The sequence below is a fragment of the Bubalus kerabau genome, chromosome 4 (assembly GCF_029407905.1).
Source record: "Bubalus kerabau isolate K-KA32 ecotype Philippines breed swamp buffalo chromosome 4, PCC_UOA_SB_1v2, whole genome shotgun sequence".
In the NCBI taxonomy this organism is placed as follows: Eukaryota; Metazoa; Chordata; class Mammalia; order Artiodactyla; family Bovidae; genus Bubalus; species Bubalus kerabau.
Window position 1 is genome coordinate 136,991,164 of NC_073627.1, and position 18,994 is coordinate 137,010,157.

Here is an 18,994-nt window from a genome sequence, read left to right on the forward strand (position 1 = left end):
TAAGGCTGTGATCTTCCAGGCAACATGTTTCTCTGAGTTCCATGACCATTCAACAAATTAATAGAACCCAAAGTAATTAGAATCTCTGAACAGGTAGCCACTGGGTCAGAGCGCAGGTGACAATCTGGGCTTGCAAATGATGGCTGGAGTCAGGGGAGGGTCTTGTAGGGCTGGGCCTTTAACCTGTGGGGTCTGGAACTACCCCCAGATAGGCAGTGTCCACACTGAGTTAAGTTGCAGGACCCCCAGCTGCTGTCACAGAAGTGCTGGGTGGTGCTGGGAAACAACGCATGCATGTTGGAACTGGAAGAAGCCTCGTCACTGATTAGTACAACTCGATCTTTGCTGGTGGCCATAACCAATGTCTTTAAGCTTGATGTTTATTTCAAAGTCAGAAGTTTTAAAGAAGATATGTGTGGTGAAGGATTTAATTGGACTTGGAAAGGCTATTCTTTCTCCTTTGTGAGCATGGCCATTCCATTATCATATGAACAATAATGACATATGACTGAATATTCACATCACCAGTGAGAATTTCCCGAGTGCCAGACTCTAAGTTAAGTCCTTTAGGATACCCCGTGATATACTGACTTGTTTCCCAGGTGGTTCAGCAGAAAAGAACCCACCAGCCAATGTAGGAAGTGCAGCAGACCTGGGTTCAATCCCTGGGTGGGCAAGATCCCCTGGAGGAGGAAATGGCAACCCATTTCAGTATTCTTGCCTGAAAAATTCCATAGAGGATAGAGGACCTTGGTGCTACAGTCCACAGGGCTGCAAAGAGTTGGACACGAATGAGCAACTGAACATGCACACTGTCGAGCAAATACTGTTGGTATCTCTGTTGCACAAATGGTGAAACTTCATGGCTGTTGGTGTTCAGTCATCCAATTTTGTCTGATTCTTTGCCACCCCATGGACTATACACTCCACGGAATTCTCTAGGCCAGAATACTGGAGTGGGTAGTGTTTCCCTTCTCCAGGGGATTTTTCCAACTCACCACATATTGTAAGACTAAACTTGAGAATTCTTGTTTTTTATTTCATTTCAAACAGCCTTTGGGTATCTGAAAGGACAGTGTAGGTACTTTCAAGATGTCTTCTGCAAAACAAAGCCCTTTTGGCAAATATGCTCATGATATCCAGGTAAGTGTTGCTGTTGTGTCACATCTCAGCCAGAAGGCAGATCCTAAGCTCTTCCTCTGGCAGAAACAAATTCACAAAATAAGCCAGGAAAGACAGCTGGAGAAACAAACCACACCAACAACTGGAAAACCATTCCTCATGAGACAAAGCTAGAGAAAAACCCAACATCCTTGTGGCCCAAAAACCCTCTTGGCAATGAATGTTCAGTAAGGAAGAGATGAAACATATCAAGTTCTAAGGAGAGGAAATGCCCATGGCCAGTGTAGTTTAGAGATGGCCTGACTGCTCAGATGTAGACACACACCAATGTAAACCCTTTGCAGACAGGAGTGATGGTCATCACCATAGTGTTTACTCTGGTGACAACCTGCCCTGGGCACCACATAAGACAGCAGACCTGATGCTCTTCCTCTGCCCCCACACCATTCACTCATGAAGGCAGCTCAGGCGCTATCGTGCCCTGCCTGCCTGTCTGGCTCGTCCATGAGCTGTGACCACCTCCAGGGAAGGACTCTGCCTTCTCTTCTCTCTGCACCATGAACCTGCACACAGGGGGCCTTCAGAACCTCAGGAGATTCACCACACCCCAAGTATAGCCAGAACCCTCCCCAGGCATTAAAACGGCTGTGGAGTCACTTTGGCCCAAGCCCTGGTTACGGATCCCTGGAACCTACTACAGCCTCTACAGTGTGAATAATCAGGTCCTTTATGCACAGATTCCCGGCTGTGAGATCTGAGCTTTGGATTCATTGTCAGCTCTGTCCCTCCCGTGGCAGCCAGGTGGGCCGTGATATAAACAAAGGAGCTCATGAGCTGAGTTTCAAGGGAGGCATTGAAAGGACAGCGATGGATGGAACCTGTTACAAACTGAGGGAGGGTCCCTACATGTCTCAGAAGAGGCCTCTGGTGTGCAGGTGTGGAGGAGGGCCCCCACACTGCAAAGGAAAGAGAGGTACTCAGGGGCAAAGGCTCGTGGCCTCTCCTGTAGCAGCTCCAGTTGGTAGCTCGTGCACAGTGGACAGCCAATGTGGTCACATGAGTGTGACTCTTATTCCCTCACAAAGCAAGAGAAAGGGGGCAGGGTGTGGGAGTACCTGGAGGGTGTGGTGGGGTGGATGAAGGGAGGTGTCCTTCCTCTCTTCAGTGCAAATTGCTTTTGTGAGTCTCAGAGCCGCTAGAAGGCAGTCAGCAAATCAGGTCCCCACAGTATCCAGTGTGGGCTGGGTGCCTTAGCCCCTGTCAAGCCACACCATATGGCTTCCCTGAGTTCTAACAGCAGGATCTGGGGATTTTGTCTAGGTACACACTTCCTTGCTGTAGCTGTGTTACCTGTTACCCCCTTCTTTGAGCCCCAGTTTTGTCCTCTAGAAAAAAGACATCGATTGCTACCTTAGCAGGTTGCTACCTTAATCCTGTGAAGACTAATTAGGGTAATTCTACAATTAATAGCTCGCCTTAAGAGATATCAGTGAATAGCTGGCCTTAAGAGATCCTGGGCTTCCCTGATAGCTCAGCTGGTAAAGACTCCTCCTGCCATGCAGGAGTCCCCGGTATGATTCCTGGGTTGGGAATCCTGATCCACTGCAGAAGGGACAGGCTACCCACTCCCGTATTCTGGCTTTTCTTGTGGCTCAGCTGGTAAAGAATCTGCCTGCAATGTGGGAGACCTGGGTTCAATCCCTGGACTGGGAAGATCCCCTGGAGAAGGGAAAGGCTACCCACGCCAGTATTCTGGCCTGGAGAATTCCATGAACTCTATAGCCTATGGGGTCACAAGAATCTTCCACGAATGAGGGACTTGCACTTCACTTTCAAGACATATGACCTGAATCCAGATTAAACTGGAGTCTCCAAGTGTCATCTGGCATTTCTTCTCTGAAGCCAGCCAAAACCCACACAGTTGCATTTCCAGGGTCTCCACTTAGCCAGCTGGACAGAAAACCCAGCGTGGTTCAAACAAGCTGACAGACAAGCAGGAGAAGACTCACAGGCAGAAGGCTTCCCTCCGGTTTCAGGTGGAGCTCCGGGACCACAGCAGGAACCGGCGCTCTCAACCGCTGGGCTCAGCAGCGGCCTCATTCTCAGGCCAGCAGCTCTACCCTGATGGGCTCAGGAAGGCCACCAACCGCCCCAGGCTGACCTCACACCCCTCCCACTGCTGTAGCCTGACCTCACCCAGCCCCACCCCTTCTGGCAGAAGGCCAGCTCCTCTTCCCTTGATTCCAGCGTGAGGCCCGGCCCTGGGCCCCGATTGGTCATCGCACCAGTCCTGAGCCAATCACGGTGGCCAGGGGGGAGAGAACACACCGATTGGCCAGGGCCAGGTCATGGGCCCATACTCTCCAGGACACGTGTGAGCTGCTCCCCCTGTGGCCGCGGTGGAGACAATGCGATACCCCCAGAGCAGAGCTGAGAGTCCAGTCACTGTGTCCATGTGCTCAGTGTCCTGGGACGTGCCTGCTCATCCTCTCTCCACACCACTTTGTCCTCTGCAGGCACAATACTCATGACACACCTCTAACCTTCCCAAGTGCTGTTTCACGCACCCACATTCAAGGGAGCAGGTCCTCCTGTTGGAAGATAGGTTTGGAGATCCTCTCTTAACCTCTGGCCTTGTTTCTTCTGTCATGGTAGAATAATTTATTCATTCTAAAAACCCCCACAAGCACCACCACAGGCTGCTTTGCGTATTCAGGATTCTTAGCTGTTGTGAGTGGAGGACATGGCCCACGGGCCTCCCAAAGGGAATGAATTTTGTCCAAGGAAGCACCTGAGAGGCTAAATCAGTGAATCACTTTGCTGTACACCTTAAACAAACAAATTATTGTAAATCAACAATATCTCAACTTAAAGAAAAGATATTCCTTCATCAAAAATTGTTCGAAATTTTGTAAAATTTTTCTTTCAATTGTTGGTTCTTCAGTTCAGTTCAGTCACCCAGTCGTGTCCGACTCTTTGCGACCCCATGAATCACAGCACGCCAGGCCTCCCTGTCCATCACCATCTCCCGGAGTTCACTCAAACTCACATCCATCGAGTCCATGATGCCATCCAGCCATCTCATCCTCTGTCATCCCATTCTCTTCCTGCCCCCAATCCCTCCCAGCATCAGGGTCTTTTCTAATGCGTCAACTCTTTGCATGAGGTGGCCAAAGTACTGGAGTTTCAGCTTTAGCATCATTCCTTCCAAAGAACACCCAGGGCTGATCTCCTTCAGAATGGACTGGTTGGATCTCCTTGCAGTCCAAGGGACTCTCAAGAGTCTTCTCCAACACCACAGTTCAAAAGCATCAATTCTTCGGCACTCAACTTTCTTTCCAGTCCAACTCTCACATCCATACATGACCACTAGAAAAACCATAGCCTTGACTAGACGAACTTTGTTGGCTAAGTAACGTCTCTGCTTTTCAATATGCTATCTGCTGCTGCTGCTGCTGCTAAGTCGCTTCAGTCGTGTCCGACTCTGTGCGACCCCATAGATGGCAGCCCACCAGGCTCCCCAGTTCCTGGGATTCTCCAGGCAAGAACACTGGAGTGGGTTGCCATTTCTTTCTCCAATGCATGAACGTGAAAAGTGAAAGTGAATTCGCTCAGTCATGTCCAACTCTTAGCAACCCCAAGGACTGCAGCCTACCAGGCTCCTCCATCCATGGGATTTTCCAGGCAAGAGTACTGGAGTTGGGTGCCATTGCCTTCTCCAATATACTATCTAGGTTGGTCATAACTTTTCTTCCAAGGAGTAAGCGTCTTTTAATTTCATGGCTGCAATCACCATCTGCAGTGATTTTGGAGCCCCCAAAAATAAAGTCTGACACTGTTTCCCCATCTATTTCCCATCAAGTAATGGGACCAGATGCCATGTTGGTTCTTAGTATGTGTCTAATTGGTTTGGTGGTGTTTTGTGAGGTAGGGATCCAACTTACTTTTCCATATGGATACCAAATTGTCCCAATGGGATGATTCCTTTGTCCTTTCTCCTGGAAATGTCCTTTCTGGGCTTACATATTAAGAAGCTTTTTTTTAAATGCCAAGTATCAAGAACTTCAGAATTTTTTTAATTTGTAGAGCACCCCAGAGGCATGTTTCCATTTCTGTGTCTTCTCTTTGCATTTCACCATTGCCAGTTTCTAGTATACACAAGTACCCTCAGAGGGTTCTCTGTAGTGAACCGTGTATGTTTCTGTGAGAACAGAGGATGTGAGCATGGGGGAGGGTCTGAGTCCATAGTGACCATGTAACTAGGCTCAGCAACCCCAATATTAAGTCTGGCTGAGACTTCCTAAGGCAAGGTCTGTGTTTCTTCCTCTCGGTGTCTGGATACGGAAAACGATGTTGGTGGATTGGGACTTGGGTCTCTGGGTCCAGCAGTGTAGAGATATACGCATAGCCTGCTTTTCCATTATATTTTCCTCCTGTGGGCTCTGCTGAGATGGTGTGGAGATATTTCTGCTAAAGGCCTGAGAGGTAGTCAATCCTTCTGCTTCTCATCCCCTGCCTCATCTGTCCTTCTGTCATTTTTTTTTTATATAGCTAATTTTCAATGTTGTTAGTCCTTGTGTCATTCTGACACTCAGGCACCTGTAGTTTAATAGACCTCCAGCTCCTGAGAGCTTTTTGCCTGGTGGAGACATGGAGAACTCAGGGAGCAGCACCACATCACACTGGAGCCTGGACCAGAGAGAAGGTTCTTGCCAGGAAGGCTCCATCCCTGCTGTGGGGGGTTCGGAGTTATCACTTCTGATTGTGCATCCACCGGGGCCTCGGTGCAGGCCCCACTCTGAGATCTGGAAAGGAGGTGGCTTCCCTCATTGACACAGAACTAGTACTTTTTGTACTCGTCCTTGTCCAGTCCCCTTTGGTTCCCAGGCTCTACCCTTAACCCTCACCCACCGGATCAGGAGAGCCCCATTCTAGAGGAGTTTCATACAAGGAGAGGCTCCTGGAGACACTCTAACCCCCAGGCCTAAATAAGCATCTCCTTGGAGTTTCACAGCCCTGGAAGGAGATACTGGGTTTGTGTCCATTTTACAGTTGAATATGTTGAGCCTCAGATCATGGTGCAGTTTGCCCTGGGTCACTCTGCAGGTCAGTAGGTGAGCTGGGATTTGAACCCAGACTCTATGTCTTGGAGCCCATAACTGTACAGGTGTTTCTGCCCCTCGGTTAAATTTATTTCAGGTATTTTTTTTTTTTGGATGCATTTGTATATGGGACTGTTTTGTTCTCTCTCTGATGGTTCATATCTTGCTATATTGCTGAGTTTACTAGTTTTAATAGTTGTTACTGGTGGAGTTTTTAGGGTTTCATATAAATCCTGTCGTAATCGAATAGTGACAGTGTAACTTCATCTGCTCCAATGGGGATGCCTTTAATTTCCTTTTCTCGCCTAGTTACTCTGGGTAGGACACTTCCACTACTATGTTGAACAAGACTGGGGAGGGTGGACATCCTTGTTCTTTCCTAATCTTTTAGGAAAATCCCTGTTGGCTCAGATGGTAAAGCGTCTGCCTACAATGTGGGAGACCCAGGTTCGATCCCTGGGTTGGGAAGATCCCCTGGAGAAGGAAGTGGCAACCCACTCCAGTACTCTTGCCTGGAAAATCCCTGGTAGGGGGGTCGCCAAGAGTCGGGCACAACCGACGGACTTCACTTTCACTTTTCACCTCTTTGCCACTGAGCTGGATGTTAGCTGTGGGCTTGTCTTATATACCCTTTAGTATGTTCTATGTATAACCACTGTATTGAGAGATTGTATCAAAATTGATGTTACCCTTTGTCGAAAGCTTTTTCTGCAATTATTGCGAAGATCATGTGATTTTATTCTTAATTTTGCTCATATTGTGTATCACAGTGATTGATGTACAGATAATAAATCATGCTTGAAGGCACGGAATGACTTACATTTGATCATAGTGTATGATTCTTTTAATGTATTCATCAATTTGGTTTGCTAATATTCTTTTGAGGATTTTTACATCCATGTCCACCAGGGTCAGGGTTCTCTGGTGGTTCATATAGTAAAGAATCTGCCTGCAATCCAGGAGACCTGGATTTGACCCCTAGGCCAGGAAGATCCCCTCAAGAAAGGAATGGCTACCCACTCCAATATTCTTGCCTGGAAAATTCTCTGGACAGTGGACCTGGTGGGCTACAGTCCATGGGTCACAAATAACTGGACATGACTGAGTGATTCACACTTACAAGACTGCTTCTTGACATTCTTAATATCTAAATTTCAGATTTTATCTCAGTCAAAAATTACAGTCAAAGGCAAAATGTCAAAAGTCCAAGAGTCCTTAGAAATAAATGACAATAAGGCATAACAGATGAAAGCAAGAAGGACTCCACATAATTTACTTTTCATAAGAATTTTAGATCTTCAGAGGAATTCTCATTAAGCTGAATTAAAATGCAAGCTTTAGTTTACAATGGAAACCTTTTTTGGTATTACGTTTCTATGTGGAGACTGAAATTTCATTATTTATGTATGATATCTTAAACAATGCTTTGTGGCTATTAAAATCATATTTTCAAAACCTTTAATGACATTTCTAAGCACTTATAGTGGAAAAATAACTAGGAATAGAAGATGATCCCATATAGCTTTAGATGACAGTACAGATGTGTTGAATGATAGTTTTCAGATTGTATTTATTTTTAATCAAAGAATAACTACTTTACAATGTTTGGTTGGTTTTCCTCATACAACAACACAAATAAGCCATAAGGATATTATCCACTCTTTGGTGAGCCTGCCTCCCACTTCCCGCTATCCCACCCTCTAGATCGTCACAGAGCTCCATGCTGGGCTCCCTGTATTATATAGCAACTTCCCACTAGCTAGCTATTTTGCATATGGTAGTGCCTATGTTTCAATGCTACTCTCTCAATTCGTCCCACCCTCTCCTTCTCCAGCTGAGTTCACGAGTCCTTCCTCTACATCTGTGTATCTATTCAGTTCAGTTGAGTTCATTTCACTGGCTCAGTGGTGTCTGACTCTATGCAACCCCATGAACCACAGCACGCCAGACCTCCCTGTCCATCACTAACTCCGGGAGTTTACCCAAACTCATGTCCATTGAGTTGGTGATGCCATCTAACCATCTCATCCTCTGTCATCCCCTTCTCCTACCTTTAATCTTTCCCAACATCAGGGTCTTTTCAAATGAGTCAGCTCTTCGAATCACATGGCCAAAATATTGGAGTTTCAGTTTCAACATCAGTCCTTCACACCCAGGACTGATTTCCTTTAGGATGGACTGGTTGGATCTCTTGCAGTTCAAGGGACTCTCAAGAGTCTTCTCCAACACCACAGTTCAAAAGCATCAATTCGGTGCTCAGCTTCTTTTTATAGTCCGACTCTTACATTCATACATGACTACTAGAAAAACCATAGCCTTGACTAGACAGACCTTTGTTGGCAAAGGAATGTCTCTGCTTTTTTAATATGCTGTCTAGGTTGGTCATAACTTTCCTTCCAAGGAGTAAGCGTCTTTTAATTTCATTCCTGCAATCATCATCTGCAAGGAAAGATATAAGCATCTGAATGCAGAGTTCCAAAGAATAGCAAGGAGAGATAAAAAAGCCTTCCTCAGCGATCAATGCAAAGAAATAGAGGAAAACAATAGAATGGGAAAGACTAGAGGTCTCTTCAAGAAAATTAGAGATCCCAAGGGAATATTTCATGCAAAATGGGCTCGATAAAGGACAGAAATGGCATGGACCTAACAGAAGCAGAAGATATTAAGAAGAGGTGGCAAGAACACACAGAAGAACTGTACAAAAAAGAGCTTCATGACTCAGATAATCACAATGGTGTGATCATTCACTAGAGCCAGACATCCTGGAATGTGAAGTCAAGTGGGCCTTAGAAAGCATCACTACAAACAAAGCTAGTGGAGGTGATGGAATTCCAGTTGAGCTATTTCAAATCCTGAAAGATGATGCTGTGAAAGTGCTGCACTCAATATGCCAGCAAATTTGGAAAACTCAGCAGTGGCCACAGGACTGGAAAAGGTCAGTTTTCATTTCAATCCCAAAGAAAGGCAATGCCAAAGAATGCTCAAACTACCGCACAATTGCATTCATCTCACATGCTAGTAAAGTAATGCTCAAAATTCTCCAAGCCAGGCTTCAGCAGTACATGAACCGTGAATTTCCAGATGTTCAAGCTGGTTTTTGAAAAAGCAGAGGAACCAGAGATCAAATTGTCAACATCCGCTGGATCATCAAAAAAGCAAGAGAGTTCCAGAAAAACATCTATTTCTGCTTCATTGACTATGCCAAAGCCTTTGGCTGTGTGGACCATGATAAACTGTGGAAAATTCTGAAAGATATGGGAATACCAAACCACCTGATCTGCCTCTTGAGAAACCTATCTGCAGGTCAGGAAGCAACAGTTACAGCTGGACATGGAACAACAGACTGGTTCTAAATAGGAAAAGGAATACGTCGAGGCTGTATATTGTCACCCTGCTTATTTAACTTCTATGCAGAGTACATCATGAGAAAAGCTGGGCTGGAAGAAGCACAAGCTGGAATCAAGATTGGCGCGAGAAATATGAATAACCTCAGATATATAGATGACACCACCCTTATGGCAGAAAGAGCAGAGGAACTAAAAAGCCTCTTGATGAAAGTGAAAGAGGAGAGTGAAAAAGTTGGCTTAAAGCTCAACATTCAGAAAACAAAGATCATGGCATCCGGTCCCATCACTTCATGGCAGATAGATGGGGAAACAGTGGAAACAGTGTCAGACTTTATTTTTGGGGGCTCCAAAATCACTGCAGATGGTGATTGCAGCCATGAAATTAAAAGACGCTTACTCCTTGGAAGGAAAGTTATGACCAACCTAGATAGCATATTGAAAAGCAGAGACATTACTTTGCCAACAAAGGTCCATCTAGTCAAGGCTATGGTTTTTTTAGTGGTCATGTATGGATGTGAGAATTGGACTGTGAAGAAAGCTGAGCGCTGAAGAATTGATGCTTTTAAACTGTGGTGTTGGAGAAGACTCTTGAGAGTCCCTTGGGCTTCAAGGAGATCCATCCTAAAGGAGGTCAGTCCTGGGTGTTCATTGGAGGGACTGATGCTGAAGCTGAAACTCCAATATTTTGGCCACCTCATGCGAAGAGTTGACCCACTGTAAAAGACTCTGAGGCTGGGAGGGATTGGGGCAAGAGGAGAAGGGGACGACAGAGGATGAGATGGCTGGATGGCATCACGGACTCAATGGACATGAGTTTGGGTGAACTAGCGGAGTTGGTGATGGACAGGGAGGTCTGGCGTGCTGCGATTCATGGGGTCGCAAAGAGTCGGACATGACTGAGTGGCTGAACTGAACTGAACTCAACTGAATGTGCTGAGTGTGCTATATCTAGATGATGGAAAAACAGTGAGGGTTCTATATATATGTATCATTTTAATCTTCTGCAGCAAATATGTCTAACAAAACATATAATAAATATTATTTTAAAATATACAATGTTTGACCCTGTTTATAAGAGAGGTCTTTTTAATATGATTAAATTTACTTTAGTGTAATTATTTCTCCCAGCAAACCAAATGCTTGTAAGCAAGCATTTCCTTGAACAATGCTAATTTTTTTTTAAACATGAACTAATCTTTTTTTATTTTTTCACGTATTGATTTATTTTTGGCTGCACTGGATCTTATTGCTATGCTCAGGCTTTCTCTAGATATACTGCATGGGCTTCTCATTGATGTGGATTCTCTTGTTTTGGAGCATGGGCTGCAGAGCGTGTGGGCTTCAGTAGTTATGGCACACCGGCTTAGTTGCCCCATGGCATGTGGGATATCCCTGGACCAAGGACGGAACCTGTCTCCCCTGCATTGGCAGGTGGATGCTTAACCACAGGCCCAACATGGAAGTCCTAAAGAAAAAAAAATTTTTTTTGAAAGGGGAATTTCAGCCAGTTTCTACATCTGCAGTAATCACAGTGATTCAACAGTAACAGAGTGAATTTATTCAATGGTCCCATACACTGAGCATCCAATGTCCATGACCTTAATCCTCATTTGTTGCTGTTGTTCCATCACTCAGTTGTGTCCGACTCTGTTACCCCATGCACCGCAGCATGCCAGGCTTCCCTGTCCTTTACTATCTCTCAGAGTCTGCCCAAACTCATGTCCACTGAGTCAGTGATGCCATCCAAGCATCTCATGCTCTGTCACTCCCTTCTCCTCCTGCCCTCAATCTTTCCCAGTATCAGGGTCTTTTCCAATGAGTCAGTTCTTCCCATCAGTTGGCCAAAACGCTTGTTGTCCAAAGGACCCTCATGAGTCTTCTCCAGCACCTCAAATGATCTAGAAAAATAATTAGGATGAAATTATTGCCATTTTAACCATCTCCTGAACGTGCCTTGCTTTATTTTAGAAAACTCATTTCCAGATTTCCTGCTTTTGCTTAGAAGAAGGTAGGCGAGCAGGCTGACCAAGAAATGCATCCTGGCCTAGGTCTCTAGCTAGGAACTGGGGTTTCTTTTGTGGGGTGAGAAGGTGGAGCTCTGCAGAGCCTTTGTGTAATTGTGGCTTTATAGGGTAGTCACGGGTCTAGAACAAGCTTGACTTTCGGCCAAAGCACCTCATGTTATTTTCAACTATTATAAAAGGAAATGAAAGGGAATAAGATGTAGTGTTCTGGTGCTATACTCTGTTTTTTAAAAGCAGGATGGTTATGCGGAGTCTTTGAGCACAGCACAAAGGTTTTCTTATTTATTTATTTCCTCCTCCTATTTATAGGCAGATCAAATTCTTGAGAAATCTAGGTAAGGGGCCGAAGTTGAGGTTAATTGGTGTGAAATCCAGGAGAACTGGAGGAAGCCAGGAAGATGGAAGAAGTGGATGGGGCTGCAATCAGTAAAACCGGCACCCTCCTCCTGCAGCACACCCCTCTGAAGTGTAACCCACGGCGCTTTGTCTTCAGTCAGTCCCTCCCGCTGGCCCCACGAGGACAGGAGAGCGATCAGCTTTGCCCACTGAGCACAGGGGTGGTTGGCCCAGTTAATCTGCCCTGTGTTAAGAAATTGGGCCTGCAGCCCAGCACACAGGGCACCAGACCCATCCATTCTGTGTGTTTTGGCAAAAGTGGCTGAGGATGACAGTCCAACAAATACCAAAGCTGCTTCTGTTTCCAGACTCATTCCTGAGTGCATTTTCTTTTAAAGTATAATCAGGCTCCCTCCTGATTGCACTTTGTCTCAGATTGCATAATAAACATGCTTTTGTTGAAAAAATTGCTTTGCATTGTCACTTCTGAACTATGTTGATAATATCCTATCTGACATAGCAACAGAGTTTGGTTTTTTGTTTTTATTTTCACTCAAGAAGGGTTCTGTCTTCAAAAGACAGAAGAATGACCTGAGAAGTGTCACTCTTTTGGAGGCCAACGCTAAGGTGAAGGGTATTGCAATATCCAGGGAGAGGAAAATTCTAAAAGATGAACTTCAATAAGGTACTTTTGAGCATATTTTCCATGGGGTTTTAGTAGATGAAAAAGATCCAAATATGGAGAAGGAATGGCAGCCCACTCCAGTGTTCGTGCCTGGGAAATCTCATGGACAGAGGAGCCTGGTGGCCTATAGTCCATGGCATCACAAAAGGACAGACACAACTTAGCAACTGAACAACAACAATACAAAATCAGCAGATTGTGATTTGGGGAAACACTGCTTGATGGAAATGTAGAATAAAATGGAGAGCGAAGTGACCTAGCAATATGGAGCATAGAGTTTTGGAAGAAATTAAAAGTGTATAGAATAATAGTTGGAGAAGGCAATGGCACCCCACTCCAGTACTCTTGCCTGGAAAATCCCATGGACGGAGGAGCCTGGTAGGCTGCAGTCCATGGGGTCGCTAAGAGTCGGACACGACTGAGCAAATTCACTTTGACTTTTCACTTTCATGCATTGGAGAAGGAAATGGCAACCCACTCCAGTGTTCTTGCCTGGAGAATCCCAGGGACGGCGGAGCCTGGTGGGCTACTGTCTATGGGGTCGCACAGAACCGGACACGACTGAAGCCACTTAGCAGCAGAATAATAGTTGCAAATATTCAAACAATAAAGTCTGTGGCTAAAGGAAAAAAAGAAAAAGATTCAAATAAAGAAAAGCAAGTATTTGTAAAAACAGTTAAAGATCAAGCTTCTGAAATTCAGGTGACAATGATGCTCACTGAGAGTTGTAAGCTATGAGGTCTTCATCACAGAAATCTTCTTCCTATCACCAGGGTGTGTATAGAAGGAGAAAAGCCCATGGGGATATTGGCTTACATGAACTGGGGGAATCTTAGATTGTTTTTACGGCAGTGCCAATTAGTAGAGGCCCATAATCCACAGGCGATTTCTTAACAAGACTTGGTTCACATGACTGTTCAGATTGCCTGAGGAATGAGCTGTCTGTCCAGCAGGGAAGTCATCCACCAAGATGTGGCTGTTAGGACCTGTATTGCTGAGGATACACTTCAAGTTAAGATCGCAGACAATGCCGTCTGCAGAGACTTGTTCCCCGTGGACTATGTCATTGCCTGGGGGACAATGAAAACAGGCGGATTTGGTGGATGGCCCTTGAAAGTCTGGTTAATAATGAGTTCTCCAGGGCCAGTGACCTGTGGGCCTTCAGAGTGATGCTGTGGGAGCTAGCTTTTGACTCAGGGCCAAATGCCCTACGTGGACATGGACCCCTTTGACATGGCTGTGTGCCCTAAAAGACGGTTACTGTGCTGTCCTGAGGACCTGTTTGTTGTGCTGGCTTGTTGCTGGCCCTTCGATCTGGAAGGGAGAGCCCAGTTCTAGCAGCTGGTCATGTATAGCCACCTCTGCCATGTCCTGATGATTACAGATGAGTCACTAATTGCACCACATGTTCAGCTATATATCTTGAAAGAAAAAGATCAAAGAATTTGTGCACCTGCCTTAAAACCACCACAGGTAAATACTATTAATAATCTTGTTTTTTCCTCTTAACATTTTTAAACACTTTTTTCCAACATTTTTTCATTTCATTAATTATTTTGCTATGTTACTTTTGATAACTCCCTAACATACTGTATGGGTCTAACACCAGTAACTTAACCAGAATCCCATTGGGAACATTTTAATTATTTTGAAGTTTTTGACATTTGAAGAATACTACAAAAACATTTTGTCACATAAATGTCTATATGTGTCTTAGTCACTCAGTTGTGCCCAACTCTTTGCAACCCACCAACTGTAGCTTGCCAGGCTCCTCTGTCCAGGGGATTCTCCAGACAAGAACATTGGAATGGGTTGCCATTCCCTTCTCCAGGGGATCTTCCCAACCCAGGGATTGAACCCAGGTCTCCTGCATTGCAGGCAGATTCCTCACCATCTGAGCCAGCGGGGAAGCCCAAATGTCTCTATAATCCATGATTATTTAACAAGGCTAATAGGTAGACAAATGGTCATTAGTGTGGAAATGGTTTCAGCAACTCAGAGAATGGAGCAAAAGCCAAGCGCTTAATAAGACATTGTCTGGACACTCTCCAGGGAGGGAGGGGTGGAAATCCTGGGAAGTGGTTTGCATCAGGAAGATTCCAGACTCCTGTGGGATCGTAGCATAATGGAGGACAGAGACAGCTGTCAAAGCCGGAGGCCTATTGCTGTGATTCAGCAGGGAGAGCATGAGGTGTGCCCGAGGGGACAGAAAAGACAAAAGAAACCAGAGGAAGAGCAGTCAAGTGCTGAGACATGGTAAAACCTGAGTCTGAGGAGTCAAGAAAAAACAGGCCAAGATGACTCAGGACCCAGGAAAGGGATGGGTGAAAAGTCACTTCATGTTCTTGTGGAAATCTATTCCAAAAACTGAGTTTTGTATTTTCTATTTGTCCAACTCAGACTATTGGGGGATGTCAAAAAATCTTTAAAAGTTTATATGTATTTAATGAAATTCCATAGAGTGAATGTTTAACATCCAGGCAGAGAGACTGTGTGCACCCTGCTTATCTTTACTACTGGGGACAAATTTCTGGCCTTTAATCCTATTATCTTCAGTTTATAAAATGGACATGACTTTTTTCAGATTTGCTTAAAGTTTAAGTTTTTTGAGCAAAGATTGTGGGCAACTTTGCTTAAAGGCTGTTTGAATGGTTAACAGGACTTTTCAGGTGGTGCTAGTGGTAAAGAACCCTCCCTGTCAATGCAGGAGACCTAAGAGATGCTGGTTCCATCTCTGGGCCAAGAAGATCCTCTGGAAAAGAGCATGGCAACCCACTCCAGTATTCTTGCCTGGCGAAGCCCATGAACAAAGAAGCCTGGTGGGCTAAGGGCCATAAGGTTGCAAAGAGTTACACATGACTGAAGCGACTTAGCATGCAGCAAGCACAAATGGTTGACAGGCCTTAAAGGGAGAAGTTGGCTACTGCCCTGTAGGGACTAGAGGTTGTCCCCTGCCGATCAGGGCCGTGTACTCACATTCTAGGCTTCTTTCCTCCAAAAGAGGCTTTGTTTCTATTCCAGAAGAAAATACAGGATCTTTCTTACTGAGGAGAAGAGCAGGAGTTGATGTGTCAGCCATCTATTTAAGCTCTGAGTTTCATAACCTGGAATTGATGCATAAACCCCACTGCACACACAGGTACACGTGCCTCTACCCTCTCCCGCTGTGGGGAACCAGGGCTAAGTGTACTCGGCAACGAAACAGTCTGATCCTCGATCCAGAGATCTCACGACGGGATGGTGTGTGCACAGTTGGCTAGCACGTATGTTTGTATGCATCCATATGCACTTGTATACTGGTATATACATGCTACCCAGGTGTACATGCACACTCATAAAGACTCACATAAATAATGTGGTAAGGTAACTCAATAACTCACAAGTAGGATCTCAGACCTGTCAGAATTTCAGACAAAATACTGAGAAATGGATCAACAGAAGCAGTGGCATGTCTCAAGATCAGGGTAAAAGGATGGTGACTCCTCCGCAGCTCCCACACCCCACCCTCCTTTGCCGAGTTGCTCACTTGCTCTGATGAAACAAGCTCCCATGTTTTGTTTAGCCCTATGGAGAGGCCTGGGCTTCCCTGGTGGCATTGGGGGTAACGAACCCACTTGTAATTGCTAGAGACCTAAGAGATGCCAGTTCAATCCCTGAATCAGAAAGATCCCCTGGAGGAAGGCATGGCAACCCACTCCAGTATTCTTGCCTGGAGAGTCCCATGGACAGAGGGAGCCTGGTATAGGGTCACAAAGGGTCTGACACAGCTGAAGCGACTTAGCATGTACACACACACATATGGAGAGGACTGGGTTCCCTGGTGGCTTAGCCGTGAAGAATCCGCCTGCCAATGCAGGAGACTTGGGTTTGATCCCTGGGTTGGGAAGATCTCCTTGAGAAGGAAATAGCAACCCACTCCAGTATTCTTGCCTGGAGAATTCCATGGACATAAGAGCCTGGTAGGCTACAGTCCATGGGGTTTCAAAGAGTCTGACATGACTGAGCAACGACTAAACAATAAATGGAGAGGCCCACATCACAAGGACAAAGGACAGCCTCCTGCCAACTGCCCCCAAGAACTGAATCCAGCCCCCACCTCACGTGTAAGCTTGGAAGCACGTCCTTTTCCATTCAGGCCTTGAAGGGACCACAGCCCCAGTCTGGTGAGACTCAGTATCAGAGAACCAACCTACACTGAACCATTAGAAATGGTGATGTAATAAAGGCTGTGACAAACCTAGACGCCGTTTTAGAAAACAGAGACATCACTTTGCCGACAAAGATCCGTCTGGTCAGCGCTATAGTATTCCCAGTAGTCGTGTACGGATGTGAAAGCAGGACCATCAAGTAGGCTGAGCACCGAAGAACTGATGCTTGTTTAACCGTGGTGTTGAAGAAGACTCAGGAGAGTCCCTTGAACAGCAAGGAGATCAAACCAGTCAATCTTGAAGGAAATCAACCCTGAATATTCATTGGAAGGACTGATGCTGAAGCTAAAGCTCCAATACTTGGCCACCTGATGGGAAAAGCTGACTCACTTGAAAAGACTCTGATTCTGGGAAAGACTGAAGGCATGAAAAGAAGTGGTCGACAGGATGAGATGGTTGGATGGCATCACTGACTCAGTGGACATGAGTTAGAGCAAACTCTGCGAGATGGTGAAGGACAGGGAAGTCTGGCATGCTGCAGTCCATGGGGTCACAGAGTCGGACATGACTGAGTGACTGAACAACAACAATAAGGCTGTAGTGTTAAAACTCTATGTTTTAGGTTAATTTCCACTAATATGTGCTCTTACCTATCCTGTAAAACTGCTCAGATGCATCCCATATGTGAAATGTTAGTCGCTCAGTCATGTCCGACTCCTTGTGACCCCATGGACTGGGACTTGCCAGGCTCTTCTGTCCATGGGATTCTCCAGTCAAGAATACTGGAGTGGGTTGCCATTTCCTTCTCCAGGAGATCTTCCAGACCCCGGAACTGGACTCGTGGGTCCTGCATTGCAGGCAGACTCTTTATCATGTAAGCCACCAGGGAAGCTCAAGCCTGTTGATTATATAATATTGCCCCTAACACCCTCAGCCCCCCACCCCTCAGCTTCTCATAAAGTGTTAACAGACACACAAAAAAATGGAGGCCCAGTCACTCTTCTCCATTCAAGGACAACATAGGTGATCTGATATAGGGGTCTCACACAGGCACCACTGCTTCTCAAGAATTTATTTTCAAGTAATTATGAATTCACCTCTTCCTCCTGATTTGTGATCTAAAATATTTTTCTTCCCACTCCTGATGTAATATGTTCACAGGCAGGAGTAGGGGCAGTCAGGGGGTGTGCAGCTCTGCTCGAGCACCTTTGCTCTGGGAAAGGGGACAGGGCTGGGACCACGGGGCTCCCCCAGGAAATCTAGGTGGGTGGGGGATCCTACCCTAAGGTCCAGGGGAAGGGAGTTGTGTCTCCATGAGGTTGCAGGGCTGAGCCACCAGACCCACTGTGACGAGGATGCAGAAAGGACAGCAGGGACAGAAGGGGAAGGTGGCCCCAGAGTGGCAGGAGGCTCACAAGTGAGGGGCCACTGAAGAACCCCAGCAAGCAGGGCCCCACCAGCCCTTCCCAACAGCTCTGTCAGAGCCAGTCTGCACCTCCAGGGAGCCCAGCAGGCCCAGACAGGACTCAGAGACACCACAGCGGGGAGGCTGTGCAGGAGCCTGGCCAGGCTGGGGCCTCTCTCCCAGGGGAAGAGCAGGGAGGAGGTGACAGACGAGGGGCTGTGTTCAGGTCCCCCAGGAATCTGGCATCTGGAAATCTTGAGTCAGAGCAGGAGACACACCCATGCAAGATGAGCCTGAGGCATAAAGGGAGAAGGAAGGAGTGGGTCACACAGCAAGAACACACCCCTGTACCCTTCACTCAGAACTGCTCCAGAGAACCAGAGGATGGGGAAAAAACACACACATGCCTCTTTTTATATAAAATTACATATTTAATTTGGTCACAAATTCATAAAATTGTATATTTCATAACAGTTTGATAGTTTTTATACTTTTTATAACATTCCACATTTGTCAAAATGTATAAAACTATATATAAAATTATAATATTTGTATATAACATCACATATTTAATTTAGTCACAGTCATAAAATTGCATATTTATATAAAATTGCAAAATGTTTATGTAACTGCCATGTAATTTGGTCACAAATTCATCCAATTGCTTATTTATATAAAATTATAAAATTTGTATATAACATTGCATATTTAATTTGGCCACAAATTCTTTAAATTGCATGTTTATAGAAAATTGCAAAATTTGTATATAACACTGAATATTCAATTTGGTTCAAAATCATAAAATTGCACATTTACATAAAATTA